The sequence below is a fragment of the Siniperca chuatsi genome, linkage group LG6 (genome assembly GCF_020085105.1).
Source record: "Siniperca chuatsi isolate FFG_IHB_CAS linkage group LG6, ASM2008510v1, whole genome shotgun sequence".
NCBI lineage: Eukaryota > Metazoa > Chordata > Actinopteri > Centrarchiformes > Sinipercidae > Siniperca > Siniperca chuatsi.
Genome location: NC_058047.1, coordinates 26,372,240 through 26,391,298, shown reverse-complemented (window position 1 = coordinate 26,391,298; position 19,059 = coordinate 26,372,240).

The following is a 19,059-nucleotide window of genomic DNA, read 5'->3' as shown; positions in this document are numbered from 1 at the left end:
TCTTTATGCGCGAACACAGGAAGAATTGTTGTAGCTTAAACGCAAGACACGTGGCAAGGTGTCCGATAACTTTGTCTTCTACCTGTAATCTGATGCTGCGCAGAGAGGAGGGATCGGCCTCACTTCCCCGGGGTGATTTATGATTGAGGACATGTTAATAAAAATATCAAAACAATCTGAGCTCTGGTGGGGAAGATACCAGCCCGCTACGTACATCATGCTCGACAGGCCTGTGCAGGGAATGGCCTGCTCGGTGATATTATGCTCGTATGGATGCCCCGTTGCCCTGCTCTTGAATAGACTATGCAGCTGTTGTTTGTTTTTGGGAGGGTCGGAGGGGGTAGCACTACTCACACAAGGTGACATTTGCATGAACATGTGCTCCTCCTAGCTTAAAATCATGGTCCCAAAGGAGCCAGGAATGCTTTTCCTTCCCTAAAGTCCTATACCAAAGCTCATAGGAGTTAAAAGTTTCTTTTAATTTGGAGCTACATGGGTCACCTGCCCTTATAAAAGAGCACATGTACTATCTTATTGTACCCGGTGGTACAGGATTGAGGAACATGCTGCTGTTACTGAATAAACACCCTTTGAAATCTGCTCTTACTAAAGGATGCATATCCAAACTCACTAGAGAGACACATCCCAAATAGTTCATTAAATGCCTAGAATGACTAGATGAAAAGATATACCGCTGTGTTCACTTCTCACACTGATTTTTTTTAATTCTCCCTCTCGCTTTTGATAGATTTATATCGAGGATGGGCGTGGACGCAGAGTAATTTAGTATGTGTTAAAAGCCGCTGCAGGGATGTAGCCTGTAATACTCAGTCAATTCCACTTCCAATATCACTGTTCCTGAAATCTCAGTGATTTTCTGTCTCCAAGTCTTGCTGAACACAAAATCATCACAAAGTACACCGTCAAAAAGAAATTGTTCTGAAACATGGAATCCACTCCAAACCAGAAATACATTAATGCTGTTGGCAGGGAGCACGCGGTGTACTGATGTTGTCTAAGTGTTACACCGATGCAGTATTAAGTCTCGAGCTGTTCTGTGAAAAACTCCTTTACATTTTGGAGGCTTTTGTGATGTTGTCAGGTGCTTTTAATACAACAGCAGATTGTTCATTTCAGCGACCTCGCCGTGCAATTTCTGTATGTATGGTAATAAATTGGGGGCGGCATGGCTCAGGAGGTAGAGCGGCCGTCTAGTAATCAGAAGGCTCCTTCAATCCCCGGCTCCTCCAGAGAGTGTCGACGTGTCCTTGAGCAAGACACGGAACCCCTAACCGCGCCTGATACGCAGGCTGCATTGGCATGGCAGCCTCTGCCATCAGTGTATGAATGTGTGTGTGAATGTTGGCTTGTGCAACACAGCCAAATACAGAGACGCGCTGCAAAGACACAAAACGACAACGGATGTGTTTCCAGAGGACACTAAAAGTGCTGAACACGGCTCGGACGCACTTGTTGTTGCCACGGTTTGTGCATCATGCAGTTACTGAAGTCGGGTCCGTGTATCATCCGTTCGTGTTTACGTTGTGAGTTTCTGACTTCTGCTACTGCTCTACTCTGCGCATGCGCTGAAAGTGACCGCTGCGTGCACCTCGCAAGATCTTGCAGAGCGAAAAAGTGTACTTCCATCAAAAGTATATCAAAAATGCTCTGTGAGGAGATTTAGTGTTTATGACAGATATTAACCTGGGAAACGCTATTTATGTGCACTTGGTCACTCCAACGTTCATAACAGGCTACAGTCCGTCTGTCATTGCTGATGAACCTGGTTATTATCTCGGATTAACAGCTCCTTCAAATTTATCTTCATTTTCAGTTTCAAAAAAGCATTACAAACTTTTTCTTTGAATCTGCGTGCTCCTGCGAGGTAAGTGTAGCTGCAGATCGGATGCTACGGAGTATCATGAGTCACAAACCTTTTTAGTGTCCTCTGGAAACACTTCCGTTGTCGTTTTGTGCATTTGCAGCGCAGCGGCAGTGTTTAGTGAAGTGAACAGTGAGATTGGGGGGGGGGCTTAACAGCCTTTAAGTGTGAAATCAATCCCTCTTAACACAGCTACAGAACACTACATGTTTGTGTGAAGGAAAAGTGCCATTTCCAGTTTTTCAAAATTGCCTGTTTAAATTGAAGTCAATGGGGAAAAGCTTAAAGGATCATTCTGGTTTGTTACAGCTTGGGTCTGACTTTTGGTCATTCCTATTGGTTATGATAATATCGTGCTCACCAATTGAATTGCTGAGACGTGGGAACACGTCGACATCGCTACAACGAAGTCCGACGAGGCAAGAAACACAGGTTGGAAACAAGCCAACAGTTTAGCTAGATTATGACTGTCACCTTTTCAAAAAACCACGTCTGAACAAAGGACAGCCACCATGCAATTCATTCAAATTAAATCCAATGCAACCCACAGAACCTACCTGTAAAATACATTGCAGAATTGACATTGTTCTGTTCATGTGTGGTGCCTCTGCTGTTTTAAGTGACAAACTTACAACTAAGAAAATTATCCTCAGGTTGTAAAAAAACAAAATCATCCTTTAAACAGGTAGGCGCTTTGGAAAGTTGCCCAGATTGGTGATTGGTTAGACTTTAGCTGATGACATGGCCCGCTTTTTCACAGTAGGCAGCTGAAAATTTACAACAACCAACATGTGTGCAGTTTTAAAATGATATCAACACTCCAGGTGTAACATGTTTCACCTTCAGCTACCATGAAAACACCAGTTCTCAGTTAGTTTTAGCTTTGTTGATTTCGAACACAGCCGTGGTTTCGAATCACTGTCTCCTAACAGGCAGGAAAACATTCCTTTAAGATAAATTTCACCCAGCATGAGCTGTTACACCCTGACACTGGCAAAGTTAGACTTCTATAAATGTCAAGAGAGATGTGCCCTCCTTTTGTTCGCTGCTGAATTTGCCAGCAGCTCATTTCCTCCAGGAACACATTAACAAAGCAGTTAATTCTATCATTAATTAAAAGGAATCACAATTGAGTGAACACTTCAAATTAATCTATTGAGATTTGCTCTCACACAATGCTCACATTCTATTTTCTTTGTCTCATCAAAGAAATTGCAGTTTCGAGAGGCATGTTTTTTATTTTTTTCGGGGTCATTTCCGTCAGTCTGGTCCTGTGTAGCTCCGTTAGCAAAGCATGTCCCCAACACTGCCAGGTTTAGTGGTTTGATTCCAAAGGGATCCATCCATGTAATAGATGAATACACTAACACAGGAGTGATTTGGCAAAAAAAACAAAACTTCATCTTAGAAATATTATGAAGGTATGAATAGTCCTAAACTGATTTTAAACGTAACTAATTAAATGTAATCTGCTGGTGTTGTAGCTTACATGTTCGTACATTAAACAGAGTGCCCGTCGGAGTAGTGAGTTCATGTGAAATTGATTTGAAAGGCACTGTTTTTCTTTAGGAATCCCACATTTCGTGTAGATTGCAGCTAAATAGTTTCATAACACCGGCAAAATGTTTGATCTGGCCATTGGCCACACTGAGCTGTTTATCTCCTCAGTCACTGGAGTGTGGGTTATAAATACTCTGTGCTTGGCGTCTCCACAGTATGGAGCTACTTGGAGGGTGATAAGGTGCTAATTAGCAACTGTTAGCAGAAGTAAAAAAACTACCTCCACAGAATGAAGCACATCTCGCTGTTGCTGTTGCCACTGAATGTTCCGCCGATGATCCTTTCTCCTCTGCTCGCAGGCGCCGAGACTTGAGAGATGTCCCTTATTAACACTGTGTACAAGAAACTCTCTTTTTTTCTTCCTTCCAGGCAAGCCAGGTCTGACAAATTAAGGCTGTGGAGTCATTAGATTAAGATAAGAACTTATCTTTTACTCTGAGACAGACTTTTATCTATTGTATTTTCTTCTCTCCCCCCATTCACTGTGAGATTGTTAAAGTAATTGGGATGTTATGTGACCAGAAAGGCCAGATAAGTTTTTAACCCTGTCATGGATTAACCTCTCATATCTGAGGTAGGTCACGAAAGGTGCAGCCGGAGACATGTTAAGACTCATTTAAGGGAATCTTGATGTATTATTGTTCGAGGACGGCTTGTTTTTTCTGCAGGTACATGTGCCGGGAGGTCTGGAAATAACTTCTGTATGCTGTCAGGGGTTATTAAAGCATAAAGTGTATTTTTGGGGTCGCTGAGCAAGACTGGTGTAGTGTCTTCATCTCCGAGTACATCATTTAGAAACGTTCAACCGGGTTTCATCACATGGTTCCTGAAAGCTATTTTAAGTGACCTTTTAAGGTTAATCGCAGTCATGCTCTGTTCAACTAGTTTAAAGAGAAGCTGCATCAAAAAAAAAAGGGGGAAAAAGCTGAATCTCTCTCATAATATAATCCACAGCAGGATAATTAGGATTGTAGCTCTCTGAACATCAAATTAACAATCTCCATCAGATGCTTCATGTTTGCCTAAAAGCTAGGTATGTATTTAACCCAATCTCTGATGCTTCTGTATATTTTTCTGTGTTATTAATATCTAAGGGACGAATCACAGCCCCGAGCAGCATAATTAGAGCATTGAGATTTATTATTCTTCAAAGCAGAACATATAAAGAACACCTGAAATAAATGAGTTAGACCCTTATGGCAGCAGTCAATGCATTTCTATGATCCCAGTGTTTATAATCTTTTGTTTTAAAGGTCATTGCACCGCCTCGTTGATATCTAGACAATTCTTTGAAGCACTAATTGTGTCTACATTCTTGACCACTTTGTCAGACAACTCCACACTAGAGCTGAGAATTCAGAGGAGTATATGCTGCTTGTTTACTGCGATCAAGATAACAAGGACAAGTCTGTGAAATAACGAAGGCCGGGGCTGATGCAGAAAACACTATATTTTCCATTTTAATGGTGTTTAAGCGTGGAAGCTGGAGGAGAGATAGCTTGAAAAAATGTAACTAAAGGATCAGATTCAGTGGGATCCAAATGGCAAGGGTAGCTGTTGGGCACGATGACGTTCCTTTGATGTGAGCTATAACTAGCTTTAAGCTCAGCTCGGGCGCATCATGGCTGCATCCTGACTGATGTGAGTATTCCACTTTGTCGTGTGAGCCAACTGTACCTTTAATTTCAAATTCTCTAATGTCTCAAATGGGATGACATTAAAGGCCCGGGTCATTAGTGTATTGTAATGTTTGCCCACAACTGTGTGAGCTGGACTGTCATCTCTTGGAATTTTGTCATATTCATCAATGCTCTGCATAATGGGATGAGATACTATTTACATATCGGATCAAAATTGCCAGAGGAGAGCATTAATTATTGAGAAACTGACAGAATCAAAAGAGCAGCTTTTTCCTCTTCGTAGTTTGTTGTCTGCACAGACTGAAAGCCACTCCATGTCCAGTAAACACAATTATCTCAATTTTAAAGACATTGCAGGCTGTTTTGAGAGAACATGCTCGACACAAAGGCCACAGCATCTTCTGTCACCAAAGTAAAATGAAGGTTTGCCCTTCATGCCTCGCTTCCCCAATGGGCTGTAACAAGCGTCTGAGAGAGGACGCAGTGCAGCCTCTGGAGAGCCACCTACTGTACAGACTGGATCTTTGTTTGTGTCTCTGCATAATAGAAAGTGCATCATATTGATCTGTGACATTGAGCGTGAGACTTGTACTGACTTAATTATTGAAAATAAAGCAGTATGCTAACAAGGAAGTGGACACAGCGCTGCAGATTGTTGTGCACACTCATTCCAGATAGTACAGTTTCTTTGCTGTTTGGCTGCATGCTATCCATTTGAGTTAAGACACCCATTTGGGTTTGCAGTGTGCATTATGAGACATTTATGAGTTATTTGTGTGAATTTAAATTATACCTGTCCAAGCTGGCCTAAATTATACTATAACTTTTGGATTTAGCTGGAATTATTGAATTTTTATGCGCTTTCCCTTTGGGGATCATTAAAATTTCATCTTGATCTTATCTTCTTAATCATAATCTTAAAATCTGTTTGAATATGTTGTAACCTGCTTTTCCACTGATGCAGTAAACTGTGTCTATTTTATGCTTAATGCTAAGTCTGCTAAGAATTTAAGGTAAAAGCTTGCCATTGCTGACTTTTTAAGGTGTCTCACACAGCAGACATCTGTTTAAACAGAGCCATAATGGTCCATAATGAAGTTTGTTTTACAACGCTGCCCCAGTATATACAGTAAATTATATGCAGAGGCAATGGGGACAGTAAGGACTAGAAAATGCAGACAGATACATTTTACTGCATCTTCCCCGTCCACAGTGTCATCCCCTTAAGTCTGCCAAGAGAGTGTAGGGGGGTGAATTCATGAGGGTCTTCTGTAATAGGCTGGCACACACACAGGCACAGCCTGTGGAACCTTACAGGCTGCTGAAGCTGGTCTTGGCATTGCTTTTGGCAGCTATGTGGTTATGTGCTCTCTCGCACTACACATTCTTTCTGAAAAAAGAAAGTTTTAACTAGCTGGTCTTACCGCTCCTTTATAAATGAGGAAGCCCTTGGCATAAATAGATCTACATGTTCATTTGGTGTATTAAAAGAGACACACAGTTAAAGAGTGTTCATTACAATTGTAAATTTCTGCCCTCGGGCCCTTAGCCCGGCGCTAGATTACATGAGGTCTATGCTCACGGACAGCGCCTGGCATCTGATTGAGGGTCCAGTGCAGCTAATTAATTTCATTAGAAAGTGAAGTCATCTTCTAGCAGGAATTAATATTTGGAGCGTCATGTTGCTAATTTATTTCCAGATTTAATTAGCTCAGAGAAGAAATGTTGCTTGGGCAAGAGGACTTTTTAATTATCAGCTTGGATAAATTTGAAAATGTTGATGCCTAAGGGTTGAGTTAATTAAAACCTGCATTATTTTAACTTTAATTAGCTCCCATCTTTGTTTTTCTTCACCATATGGCCATGTCCTGTAGTCAAATTTAGTTAATTAAGCTAATTAAGCTAATCATTTTAATTACTCAAGACAATGTGATTGGATAGAGGATGACTACAAGCTTATAGCCAAGTACTTGTTTTTCATTAAGTTGAAGGGACAGAGTTATTTCTGATTGCAGTTGGCAAGCATAGCAGAGTAGTTTGAGAATGAGACAGCCTCTGAGATATTAAGGCTGAAGTCTAATTGCATTCCTTGATAATAATAAAAAAAAATCTTGTCACCAGCACAACTCTTTTAGAGGAGAAATGGTGCACTACAATGTCTTTAAGCTTTCTGCTTGTATGCTGATGTTGGCCCCATGTACTCCATTAGATTAAATAATGTCTGCGCTTGCTCACGTTTAAAGAGCTTCAACGTCAGAAGGGGTGCTCTGTTCACTACCAGGAGCATGTGGGAGACACAATAACAGATATCATGATCTGCAGATAAAGTCATTGTTGGTTGGACAAACATCTCTCCTAATATACAGGGTAGAAAAGATGTGAAACCTTCACGTCTGGCTAGTTTCTTTTGACCACAGCAGGCTATGAAATTGGATTGTAATTGGGCAATAGGCCTGTGTCTGCGGTTGCTGGTGGGATAGGATGCTGCCCTTCCCCTTCATGACCCTGGAGTGTGGGATGACTGGGGCCTGGGTCTATGTGAGCTGCTAGCAGCTGTGTGTCAGTCTGGACACAAGCTGGGCCCATCCAGAAGCCAGGCCTAGCTGACAGATGCAGAGGCTAAACCCAATAATGAAATAATACTGGGAGACATCATGTCCGTGGTTTCCATCATTGTTAAAAGATTTTGGTAGCTTGTATCCCCACTTAGGTAATTTGTTTCCATGTATAATCCTATTGCTCACTATTAAATTAAACCAACTGGTCATTTCAGTTTGGAGCCTATAAATAAACTGGTTGCTGTGTGCATGGGCAGTATGTGGGACATCTCATCTGATTAGAGGGGAAGCACTTAATAATTTGTACTGAAAAAGGTGACCTTCAGTGTCAGGTGACCTCAGTGGTCTGCCACACATATGGCCCAGCAATATTACTAATGTCTGTTCCTAATGTATTTTTACAATCCTGATCCAGGGCCACTCTCCACAAATTGTTTTGGATAAATGTTATGTTGATGTGTGGTGAGATGGCAAAGTGTGCTATGCTAGAGCTGTTTACATGGTCAAGATTAGTAATGTCATGGACAAGGGATGCACTGGTCAAGAGAGATGATAGGCCCCTCTCTGCTTTCATCAGAGCGAGGCTGGTTAGTCATCAGTGTGTGTGTGTGTGTGTGTGTGTGTGTGTGTGTGTGTGTGTGTGTGTGTGTGTGTGTGTGTGTGTGTGTGTGTGTGTGTCTGTGTGTGTGCTTGGGTTTTGGCCAGTGCCGGAGCGGAGGAGCCCCCAACCTTCTCATGGTTGCATTGTAACTTAGAATGCAATATGAGAGAGGAATTAGTCACCACATCCCCAACAGGCATTCGTCCACTTCAGTAATGTTTCTGTCACCACCTGCATACTGCGAACTGTCTCTCACTACAGCTGCCCACCTGATCTGCTGTTAGGAAGATACTCATCTCACTTCTGGACCTTTGGTTGAAGACAACCCCTCATCATTCATTTATATTTAAGAATCTCACCCACATTATAGACTTTTAGTAAAGCAGCATGTGAATCATTTGGGTCAGGAGTTTTGAATAGAAACTGACATATCTGATAATTCCCAGTGCTTTGACACTGAAGTAAATTAATTATATTTGAAATATACCCTAATATGTGTGCATTAAATGTAAAGACAAATGTCATAAATTGAGTATATGACATTAAGAGTCCCATTGTTTAGTCTCTTACTTACTCTCGAGTAGATACTTGTCACTTTAAGAAGAAAAAGTTGCTAAGTTTATCCCTCAGGTAGGCTAAAATGGCCAGCATATTAGCATTGTTAATATTACTGGCCACTAGCTTGCTAGCTTGTGGCCAGGATTATAGATGCTTAAAGTCCCAATATTTAGTTGAGTAAATACTTGTCACTTTAAGAGGGAAAAGTTGCTATGTTTTCCCTCAGGTAGGCTAAAATGACCACCATTTTCGCATCGTTGGCATTACTTGCCACTGCCAGCTGGGAAGCTAACATGCTAGCTTAAGGCTGGGATTATAACAGTGCCCCCATTTTGTCAGTTGAGGAACCAATATATAATATTTCCCCCTTGTACATAAATAACACTTCAACTTCACTATAGTCACAAAATAAACAGCTAATAGTGTGTAGCTGTTAGCTTGAATCTGCCTCAGGTGTTGTTGAAGAAGGAAAGTAACATTCTTTTAGGAGTTACGTCTCATAGAGGTCTATAAATGTTGCCATTGTTACTATGGGTTGCGTTCCTATTTTATTTACCAGCTTATTATTAAGACATAAATGTGATGACGGCCGTACACACAGCTTTCCAATGAAAAATGAACACTGCATGAGCAATTAGACAGGTGTTAAAGGGATATTTCACTGCTGGAAAGATGGTATTTTCATAAAACTGGGCTGTCTGTGCCGTTGAAAGATGCAAATATTTTTGAAATTGGTGCTACATGACCAGAGAAATCAGAGAAAAAGGGCTGTGATATTCCTTTTTGCTCTAAAGGTAGATAACCTACAACAACCAGAATGCACTGGGCCGTTGCCCTCCAAAGCCACTCCCACTCCCAAACTTCCCTGACAGCACCGCTGGGTAACAAACTGGGGCAGTGTTGACTAAGCCTCGAAAAAAAGGTGTATTGTATGTTTTCACACTGTAACGTTGCCGTGCTGGTAACAAAACACTGTCGCTGCTGCACTTACTCTGTGCTCAGACCTGCGTTTCGCCCCGCTGGCTTTGGTTGTTTTTTCCAGTTTCTTTTCGGGATCCTGAAGTATGTCTCAAGCACTCTCCTGTCCATATGTGGCCCAAAGCTTTGGTGTAACGCACGGCGACTCCACTTCATTTACCGCAGCAGCAGCAGCAGCAGCACCACCACCAGTTGTCCCTGGCACGGGGCAGCTCTGCGCCGCTATCCTCACCGGCTGCCGGTGCTTGACTCTCGGCAGAGGCTGCCTCTTCCTCCTCCATATAATTCCTCCGCACTGTATTCTGGCTCATATAAGTAGCCCTGAATGTCTGATTCTAGCACTACACTATTAAAATCGTTTTCTTCCATATCTACAGGAGCATTGCCTTTTGCCATTGGCTGTTCTAGCCAGTTGATTTTGGACAAGATGTTTTGATTTTGGAGCGGTGAGGAGCCGCCCCTCTCTCGATCCAACTGTCCGTGGAGGTGGGCATACAAAAATTGCAGATGTACAATCTGTAGTTCGAACAACAACCCTAGAACCGGCAAAAGTCCGCCAGATGACGCAGCAGATGAACAGGGAGCTCTGGGTGCAGGCAACATGGCGGGAAGTTAACCATTGTTCATTTGCATGTATTGATACAAAGCTGGTTGAAAATTGGCAAAGTTTCCCTTTAATGCTGCATTCACACAATGTGGGCAGACATTCAACTTGGAAGGATCCATGCATTACTCCAAGATGGTTACACCAATTAACCAGCATTTATATATTGCAGCTAAGGCTAGCCTTAGCTGCAATATATAAATGCTCTTTTTATTGTGTTAATATTTGTAGCGGTTGGTTAACAAGTGAAACCAGATACAGTGTATACTTTGTAATTAGCTGAGTTAATAGTGTATTTTATTTTGATATAACTGTGATAAACTGTGATGTGTTGTGAAGTTTGTTGTCACTTCTCTCGCTGTTCTTTTTCGTCCACAGTATGGTGGCTCAAAAGAGAATTTAAAAGGCAATAAATGTTTTTAACTGACAGATTAGGTAGTGATTTTATTGTTCACCTTCAACAACTACAAAAATAAAATACCTGTTACAAAAATGTTGGAAGTTTCCTTTAAACTCTAGCTTAATTTCATCATTCTGATCTAATCGTCTTAAAACAGATTACTGTTTGGCCCAGGTTTGGCCAACTGTCCGATATAAGACCCTCCACCGGCCAAGGAGAGCTCGGTGAGAAGCAGCTTAATAGATTTAGATGAAAGGAGGGAATCGTGGAAGCCTCAACCAGCAGAGAGCGAGAGCATCTGCTCAAAGGCCACCTCCCCATGCCCGGATCACCATCTCCAGAAGAACTCGGGCAGGCACGGAGCCTCCATCTCCGCAGCTCCACACTAATTCCAGTGCCCCCGCCACACGCAGGCTAATTAAGGCCATGCATTTATTTATGACTGAGCTCATTAAACAGCGAAAAAGATGGTCGCCGCTCTGAAAACACATTAGTCCCCGAGGAAACTGCCTGTGAAGTCGCTGTCCTCGGGCTGTTTCAGGTCACAGATTCTGAATCTTTGTGACATATGAAGAAACAGCAAGCTGTAATGCCTTTTTAAAAAAAATCAGTTCTGAGGCGATGAAGTGATGGTTCGGGACATTCTTTAGGGTATATTTGAAGCTGCTTGAACTGGTCCCATAATTACATGTATAGGTCATCGACCGGGGGATGAATAGAAATTTCACTTTCAGGTCTTGTACTTTGCATTTTTGTCTTTGGGTATTTGTGAAATTTGTTGTTCATTACATTCATGATGTACTTCCTTTAATATAATATGACAACTGCAGCAAGAAGAAATGACGCTTTGGGCAAAAGTAGCAATGATTAACGGACATAACTCAACTTAGATGAACACAAAATGCCCCCACCCTCAAATAAATCGCACCACCCACACCCTCTTTTTTTATATTACTATGGTATTTAAGTTAATTTAGGACTTAGGCAGTGCGGCGCTATGAAATCAAAGACAGAGGATATCCCTCAGGTATATTTTCTGTGCCTGGAGTGCTCGTCTTTCTCACTCTGTGTGTGTGTGTGTGTGTGTGTGTGTGTGTGTGTGTGTGTGTGTGTGTGTGTGCGTGCGTGCGTGTGTGTGCGTGTGCGTGCGTGCGTGTGTGTGTGTGTAAAGGGCATAGACAGAGAGATCTTACGCAGATCCTTCTCCCTTCCTTGTAATTGCAAAGATAATGCCAAATCACACAGTCCTTTGCTGAGACAACTGGCAATTTGATTTAGTGCTCTTTAATGGCTCCAACTTTGAAGACTCACAAATTCCTCGTTTCTACTGGTGCTGTTTAGCTGCTCATCTGGACTGGAAGTAACTGAAAGTGAACCTGAAAGCAGATTTTCCCATCACTTCTTATTTATATCAACAGTTTAAAATGATCAAAAGAAAAACCCTGTTAATCCTACTGAGTAGTTGTCTGCCAGCTGTCCTGTTTAGCTAGCTATCCAGAGGCTAATGCTAACACCAAACTACCAGCTTCAACAGCAGCAGCTAACAGCTGCTCAGTCACCACAGTCAGACAGCGGAGAGCACCGCTGCTGTTACGGTGATCTCCAACTGTCCAAACGTGACGTTCCCCCTTCTTCGGGTGTAAATCCAATTTAATGGTAGATATATCGTGAAATACGGAAAGATTCTGCTGATAGAGTTGCACGTCAGTATTTGCGCATTGTGAGTCATGTATGGCGCCAGATTTTGACCAGGAAGAAGAATGCATGGAATAAAAAAGATGAAATCTCTGGTTCTGCTGCTGATTTTGATCATTTTTTAAAAAGATTATTTTTTAGCATTGCTGCTTTATTGTAATAGTGATGGCTAGAGACAGACAGGAAAGGCAGGGGACATGCAGCAAAGGGCCCGGGCTGGAACTGAACTGCGGTAAGGACTCGTGGTACGCACTATACCAGGTGAGCTACCGGGTCACCGGGTTTAGTAACATATGTAATGTATTTTATGTTTAGTCTGTAACAACAATTTACTGTTGAAATCTAGTCCTTTTTGTTGACACCAGAAAAATGGGGTTATACTATTTATTAAGTGCTAGATCTGCCCAACATCTTCAGTTTCATCAAATGTATGTCCTCTGATGAAGTCTGGCAGCCATATTTAATGTTTCGACTGTTCTGGCCATTTGCTGAATAGCGACAAAGAGGAGTCGGAGCACCGCAATTTAGACATTAAAGACATTATTTAGTTATTATAATTTATGTTTATTTACACGCCAGTCATTTAAAAAAGCTGTTATATTGGAAAAACGTGCACTGCATGTTGTGTCATTCTTTAATTAACATGTTCTATAATCAATTCATGAAATTCCTTGAAATTTACATCCCTGCTTTTTTATTTTTTACACAGTATTTGTGTAAAAAGGAGTACTGGGTCGTCATTATGATGTGTTTGCGATGCTGCAGGCACAGAGGGGCTAACATCAATCCACAAGATACCCGCTCAGCACTTCATTTTAGGATGGCTGATAAACAACAGCATTTGGTGACCTTTTGGTGTTCTTATGGGGGATTTAACCCCCTGCTCAGCGCTGCACCATGCTGCTGGCTCCAGCAGACATGGAGCATGATGTGTGCTGGAACTCAGATGGTACTTTTTCTGCAGGCATCGCAGGACGCCTGCGCAAAAACTACGATATCACACATTGAGATCCTCTGATTCAACGGACAGCGCGAGATCCCGAGTCTGACGGCGTTTTCGGCTCATCATCCAGAGTCACAGACAGTGTGTAGGAGTCTGTTTTGTGTGTGTGTGAGACAGAAAGAGAGGGGTGGGTGGGGGCGAACTCTTCACTCTCTGTAGGACTCTGTGTAAGATGCTTTCAACAGCAGGCAAACTGGTTCTGCACTTACTGTGAGAGGAAGCTCTGAGTGTTTAGAGTACTCAGCCCACTTAATGCATTATTATTGTTACTACATTCTTGAGGAGAATGAGGGAAAATGGAACAAGGAATGCTTTTCAAGAGTCAAACCAGTAAAAGGGGAAGAGAGATGTGTGTGTGTGTGTGTGTTGAGTGTTGACTATCTCATTCCTTTTGTATTTATGTTCATTTTTTCAATAACGTCTCATAAAAGCAGTCTGAGCCCAGATGTCATGTTTGTAATATTCTCTAGTGAAATAAACATTTAAGTCAACGGAGAAAGAGTGGCTCCCATTCCTTTTGTGTATTTATTTTTTCAGCAAAAAAGATGATGCAGTTGCTTGATTATAAACCAATTAAATTTCTTTATGTTATAATAGTTGTTCCTGATGTCATTATGATATGGAAGTTCTGTTTGAGAAAAAAAGGGAAAATTATATTTTGGAAATTTTTTAGGAAATCTGAGATGAAGTTTCCCATGTGAAAAGATTCATTTATTTGTTGTTGCTTTTTCCATGAAACAGTGCTGCGCGTTAACAGTTTCCACTTTGCGTAAATGTGGCTTTAAGAAGATTAGAGTCCTGAGGGCAGGAGGTGCCTTGTTTCTCTTGTTGCATTACGAGTGCATTTCCACTGCGAAGGACATCTGAGCGTAAAGTGAGCTTCTTTTCGTCAGAAAGTTAGCCTTTTAACAGTAAAAAGCTTTAATAGTGCTCCTTGCACCAGAGTTCACAGCATACATACTGGAGAGGATCGAGTTACCTGCTACTTCAGGCCAAACATGACTGCCAATAATTGCCTTACCAATATTTGCATGTCCCTCTCTGTGTTATTGAACACTCTCCTGAGTAACTGAGCCCCCTGGCCTGGGCACTATTTAAAGTTGTTTGCTGATTCCACGGAGGGCTAAAACAAGACAGTTATGAACATTTCACACCATTATGGTGTTTTAAGGGGCCTCGTGTTTCATTGAAAGCTTGGGTTCTGGCTGGCTGAATGCCATGCTCATGTACCAACATCTATAGATGGTCTAGACCTGATTGAAGTGACTTCTGAAAATAAGATTAAAACACATAATTTATTGTTTGATATGTTAGAGAGAGGAGTAGTCTACCATGTGGTGATGAGATGCATCACTTGCCCAAGTTTTGTCAAAACCTGATAAATGGTTTATGAGATACAAATAAACAAAGGAACAGACAAAACCCCTTGGACCTAATCAGTGTAATTACAGAAATGCTGGAACGCAATGGTGAGATACATATTTTTCACAGGTTTTGGCAAAATCTGATCAAGACTGGCCAAGAAAACAGATGGATGGATGAGCTAATGAAGGACCAAATAAAGATATGAAAGTTGAGTGATGGTATGGAGGAAGTTCTATTTAAGAAACACGGGGAACAGCTATTAAAGCATGTATTTGTTTTAGATACATTTTAGGAAATGTAATAACATGAAATGAACAATTGTAATAACTTGTGTTTTGTAGTATGTCAGTACACAACTAAGAGAAACTCAGCTAAGTTAGCTTTCTGCTTCAGCCATTCTATAGCTGTTAGCATAACAAACCGTTTTAAAGGCCCTGAAATCCTGTTTTTCTTGGTAACCTTCTTCTGAGTGAGTTCTACATGAAAACATTCAAAGTTCCAACATTTTGGTTATTTTACAAGAGAGATTTTCTCTATTTTGTGTTTTGTCTGAGCTTTTCTCACAGGTTTGAAGTGGGTGGGGCTTGGTTAGGAACCAGGTGATGTCATATATTTCCGTGCACCAATTGGAGTTTAGCGCCAGAGGACGGGCATCCAACGCAGCAAACAAGCAGAAAAGAAGTGACAGCGAATACAGAGAAACCAGCAACACGAGAGGACGGGCAGCAAACAGCAGTAGTCATACAGTGTGTGCACGTGCACACACCCTGACCTCAGCCCCAGATGGTCTGGGCTTAGCCCCAGACCTTGTCAACTCCAAGAAACGCCCCTGATCAGGACCTGCACAGTCCTGTTGAAGCAGAGTAGATATTCGTTTCCTATTTTTTCATAGTTGAAATGACAAACTTTTGGAACTTCCTCAAATTGGCTAAAGTTAGCTATGACACAGGCAACCAACTAACTTTTTTAAACAGCGCATTAACATTTATATGTAAGTCACATTCAGCAGCCTTTTTGGTTCATATCATCCTTTTTTCTTGTTTTGTGCCTGCTCTAAATTTTGTTGACGACTCAAAGAATATTGATCTTCTTTCCTGGCCAACATTATTTTGTCATTTCTTACAAATGTTACTCCTTTGTGAATGGAAAACTGTCAAGATGTGAGCACTGTTCTTTTCATTCAAAACTGGCCATCAAAACAAACATTAGTTGTGTTTTCTCTGAAACTTTTACCAAAAGAAAATACAAAGTATTCAGCACAGTTGCAAGGCCGTAGTTGTACTGTCTAACATTACTGATTTCCAATTATCTTTTGGAAAATGATTGTATTTTTGTGCTTTGCCACCAACAGATGGCCTAACATGACATTTTCTCTCCTTGCAGCCATTTCCAAGTTAGCCATCAAACAGACATGAGGATAAGCACACTCTCCTCTAAACTTCAGTGGTAGAAATAAAAGTATAAATAAGTGAATAGCACCACTTGTGCTGCCAAGCTGCTGTTCCACTATGAGATTTGTTTCTGCATGAAGACAGTGTTCCAAATGGATGGAGCTTATGTTAGAAGGCAGGATAATGTAATATAATAGCTTAATATTCAATAGAGCCTTTTGGTTCAGTTCATGAATTTAAAAGCACTGAGGCATGTGGAGTTTAAAAAAAAACTTCCCAAGTCATAAACCCTTTACGTTGTCCAATAAAGAAATGTATAAAATGTGTTGAAATTGTTACCGTGGAGCATCTGGAAGGTGTTATGTATATTGTTTCTGATGCAGCAAACAAAAATAGAAAAAACTAGTTTGGCAGATTTCTGAATAAAGTTCCTCAGCCTATCATGCAGAGCACATCTACTCTTCCATAAAAATCCCCCAATCACACTGAGACAAATGATAATCAAAAACTTGTGGCAGAATGAAGACATAAACTAATTACAAATAAATACAAGGTGACTAATCATACGTAATCCAGTTGTGGTGCATCAGCAGACTCCCCAGTGAGAGCAGGAAGGAGCTGGAGTTGAAGCAAAGTGATTTCCCTCAGGCAGACATGCCATTTAAGTGTGCTCCATTGTTGTGGGTGAGATCCATTAGCCCTCACTCTGGTTTGCCACATCAAAGCAAATTCTCACATATGGATTATGTGTAGATAGTGTTTTTTTATAATTTCAGTGATTCTGGAACTGAGCTTTTTTACTCGTTCAAAAAGTTGATTTTGAAAAGGGAAACGTATGAAATATGTGTGTGCGTCGCATGTGTACAGCTTACGTATATTTATGTGTGCATGGATGTGTGTGTGTCTGTGTGTGTGTGTGTAAACAGCTTAATGGGACCAAGCGGATTTCATAATGGAAAAGGCCAACGTTAGTGTAGCACAGAATAGTGTTGTTATGATGTGGATTACTGAGGTCACTTAGAAGCAAAATCAAACCCAAAATCAACTTAAAGGATAATTCAAAATCTGATACTCAAAGGCTTCTTTGGCCTGAGAGTCTTTTAATAAGCAGGTGAAAGTGGAGCGCGTGGTCTGGTTCTCTGGTTATCACCTCCCAAACATCAACCATGGATGACGACTGTAACATGTTTCATAATTCATACTCAAATCATCCTAAAAGACCTTAAATCAAATGCAGCTCAATGAGGATGATGTTTTTGAAGCATTTTGCAGTCATCTAAGTATTAATGCTGACTACATTTTGATGATGTTTACATAGCTATTCCCCCCAAATTCCAGTTTTAAGTGGTTCATAGAACCTCCAGCCAAAGCTCCATTTAAATGTCACGTGAAAAAGCAGAATTATCCCTTGAGATTGTTTTGCTTTTTGTAAATCTGACCATATTGCTTTTGTGCATTTGCAATGAGATGCAGCTGCAAGAGAGAGGTTTTGAAGTTCACTTTGACACCACTAATGTTTCTCAACCACATGTAGGTTTGGGTGTCAAATATTTGTTATATTTATTTAGTTTTTTTAAAAACTGCGTTTATTTTTTTAACTCTTACATTTGCTAAATTAAAACAGTTGTTTTCTTTATGTTGGTACCACGGTTTGCTGAGCTTGGCCTTTTTGCACACCTTAACTCTGCTTCTGTAACAACTGTGAGACAGGCCAGAAACCTGGATGTCGTCTTGGACTCGGATCTAAATTTTTAGCAGTCATATTAAATTAGTGTCAGCCTTTTATCATCTAAAAAATATTGCTAAAGTAAGGAGACGCTTGTCTAAACATGACCTTGAAATGTTAATCCATGCAAGTTAGAAAGCTCTTAGGCAACTACAACTTGTCCAAAATGCGGACCAAATAATATTACTGACATGCTTTCTTGCATGTATGAAGCTTCAAGAACACTGAGGTCTTGTACTCAGGTCTGCTGTCTGTTCAACACACTGTCCTCAGTTCAACACAGGAAGCTGCGTTTTGTCACTATGCTACACATACTTGGAACAAATTCCCAGATGATCTTAGGCACTAATCTAAACTTAAAACCTACCTGTTCACTGCTGCCTATAATTGAACTTTTGTCCCTGCTTTATTATTTACTCTTTATTGATCGTCTCACTTCAGTGTTTTAATGTACAAATCAATTGCCTTGCCTTTTTCACAGCAGACATTTTGACTTGTCATAGCAGGACAGGTGTTACTAATAGCATTAACAATAGCTCTGTTCTATTCGAGTGTGCCAGTAAGCCATGTAAGTGAGCCAGCATGAACAATACCAGGACCCTGAAACTGAAGCAGCTAAATGGAATTCAGCCATCATTCATTTTCTTATTTACATCTGTGCTTTTCCTACTGTGACATGTTCTGTGAAAGAAGGCCTGTCTGGTTTACACTAGTCAGATATAAATAAGGACCTACTGCATGTTGACTCATATGTAAGCCACTCAAAGGATGAAGAAATTGCTGACATTTTGGCAAAATATATCTATAGATTTCATGAGCTGTATAGTAATTCAAAACACAAGTTCAGTGTCCTCCAACACTGACAACCCGTGAAAATACTTCTCGGACTCATGTTTCAACCTTTAGGAGTCACCATGTTAAGGGTTATACTTTGGGAGATGGTTTCAGAAACACTGGCATTCAAATCAGATCATTTGAGCTTTGCAACCTTTTCGGAGCATTTAAAACACAAAAGTCTGTTTACTCTTTAGGCCTATTTCCTCTTTTATTTGAGCTGATTTTTGCTTATCCTGTACATCAGCATTGTTTCAGCAACAG